The sequence below is a fragment of the Dichomitus squalens genome (genome assembly GCF_000275845.1).
Source record: "Dichomitus squalens LYAD-421 SS1 unplaced genomic scaffold DICSQscaffold_50, whole genome shotgun sequence".
NCBI classification, from domain to species: Eukaryota; Fungi; Basidiomycota; class Agaricomycetes; order Polyporales; family Polyporaceae; genus Dichomitus; species Dichomitus squalens.
The window spans coordinates 150,332-153,167 of NW_006766932.1; positions in this window are offsets into that span (position 1 = coordinate 150,332).

Here is a 2,836-nt window from a genome sequence, read left to right on the forward strand (position 1 = left end):
TAGAGAAGCCGGCGTAAAGAAGAGTTTGACCTAATGTTACAGCGAAGCGTGTCAGCACTCAAGGGGTCGTGTGCAGGTTATGCACAACGAGGACGCAGACTGATGACAAGCTTAGCACACTGGTTCACTGGGGGTCTGGGGGTTCGAGGTCACTAGGGGTCTAGGGAGTGAGAACGCTTGATTGGTACAAGAGGTCAAACTGGGGTGCCCAGTGCAAGACCTGTCCTTATATACTAAAGTACACGGTCGCTGACTAATTGGTGAACAATAGCGAATGGGGACAAAGGAGTCACGTGGTGTTGTGACCACGTAGTACAATGGCGAAAAGAACAATAGCGATGAGAACAATGGGGATATGAAGCATGGTGTTGGAACCATGGTAGGTACGAGTGTCCGGGTTGTGCCGTAAGAAGAGGGAATGCATGGTAGAGAGGATACAAGGAGAAAGGAAAGAAGAGACGCCCCCACAGGGCGTTTGTAACACCGGGCACTCCTCCCCCTACTGGACTTCGGTCACGAGTCCCTCCTCCCCCAGCGCTGCCAGCACGACCGGCGGCGCCTACTTGCGCGAGGCCACAAGTACGCCCCGTTCCGGATGCGGCCGGACGGACGGAAAGCTCGCAAGCTCCCACGACCGGATGGGTGACTATCCCGGTCTTATCCCCTCACCGTCACCGAACTAGCCGGGCGGATAGTTTGGCGACACTTCATTCCCCCCCCTTCGTCGTTGTCCTCCTCCTCGACGGCGACCACTCTCGTTACGGATGGTGACGGCGACTCCGGGTCGCCGTTGGCAGATATGGTGTGAGTGGGTAGGTGCGGGTCCTTACTCCACACACTGACTTCGGTCGTGGTCCAAGCACACTGGTGCAAGTCTTAAGTGACGCGCTGGGTGGAAATGCCAAACAATCTCGGATAAGACGCTTACTTACATACCTACCGTATTCTGTAGCTATGTTTGGTATAAGACAAGAGAATAATAATAATAATAAAGCATAGACCAGCAGCTGGCCGAACACGTGGAAGCCATGCCCAAAACCAAGGGCTGGGGCCGCCGTGGTGAACAAGTGGCAGTGGACCAACGTAGACCTGAGGAACGATCCTGCTTCAACTGCAGCGAGAAGGGCCACATCCAGCGAAACTGCAAGAAGCCCCCGCGAGGACAGCAAGCAGCCACATCCACTGCCACTCCGCCCAACCCCACCCCATCCTCGAACCTCTCGACCTCAGATGAGCTGGTCGCTCTCCATTCACAGCTCAAGGAGCTCAGCAATCATATTGCTGTGGTCAGTCTCGCCAAGAAGAAGGAGGGTTTTTGATCCAAGCCACACTGGATGCTGCGCGTGCGGGCTCGTGTACCAATAGTCGCTATGCTGTACTGGAATCATCGTTAATCTATGAAGTCAACCATGCAGGTCAACACTTCCACATCCCTATATGACTGAGCGGCAAGCAGCGGAGCAAGAAGTTGGTGGCCATGGTTAATTCTGGCGCAACCATGAAGTTCCTCCACAGATGATTTGTGGCATGGAACCAGGTCACGACGAGGAGGCTAGTAAAGCCTATTCCTCTATACAACATTGATGGATCAGAGAATCAAGACGGCACCATCACTGAGGTGGCCGTTCTCACCATGAGGATTGGTGACCATGCGGAAGAGGTCGCATTCATTGTTACAGACATTAGAGAGGAGGACATGATCATTGGGCTAGACTGGCTACACGAACACAACTCGGAAATTGACTGAGAACGTGGTTCGCTGCACCTGTCACGATGCCCCGACACCTGCCCAGCGATCCATAAGGCATCCAAACCAGTGGAGACTGAGGCGCATAATACGGGGGTACGGCCTACGGTGTGCACAAGGTCTCCACGGGTAAAGAAAACGCGAACAGTGGGATGCATCTGTGGCACAGTTATGGTCAACAAAGCTGAGGACAAACCTCTCCTACCTCCTGCAGAGGAGGAATGGGACGGTACCGAGGAGTCTCTCATTGATGCCTGGCGCAAAGGCCGAATGCTCCGCAGCACACCTCAGCTCTTCGTTTCAGCGAGCCACACCTACTCGCAGCAACTTGCAGAGCAGGAGTATGCCAAACACAAGGTTCAGACCGTTGACGAGATGGTTCCACCGGAGTACCAGGAGCACATGCGCATGTTCTCAAAGGAGGTGGCAGACAGACTGCCAGAGCACCACTCCTATGTGTCACGGACGTTGGACAGACACCCCTTTTTGCCGCCCATTCCCTTCCCTTTGACGCCCACCTTCCATTTTCGGACCATTTCCTTTCCTAGCCCATCCCAGTTTGGATACTGCAGATACGTGTTACAAACGCCCTGTGGGGGCGTCTCTTCTTTCCTTTCTCCTTGTATCCTCTCTACCATGCATTCCCTCTTCTTACGGCACAACCCGGACACTCGTACCTACCATGGTTCCAACACCATGCTTCATATCCCCATTGTTCTCATCGCTATTGTTCTTTTCGCCATTGTACTACGTGGTCACAACACCACGTGACTCCTTTGTCCCCATTCGCTATTGTTCACCAATTAGTCAGCGACCGTGTACTTTAGTATATAAGGACAGGTCTTGCACTGGGCACCCCAGTTTGACCTCTTGTACCAATCAAGCGTTCTCACTCCCTAGACCCCTAGTGACCTCGAACCCCCAGACCCCCAGTGAACCAGTGTGCTAAGCTTGTCATCAGTCTGCGTCCTCGTTGTGCATAACCTGCACACGACCCCTTGAGTGCTGACACGCTTCGCTGTAACATTAGGTCAAACTCTTCTTTACGCCGGCTTCTCTAAGCCTAGGCATACCTCTACCTGAACGAGC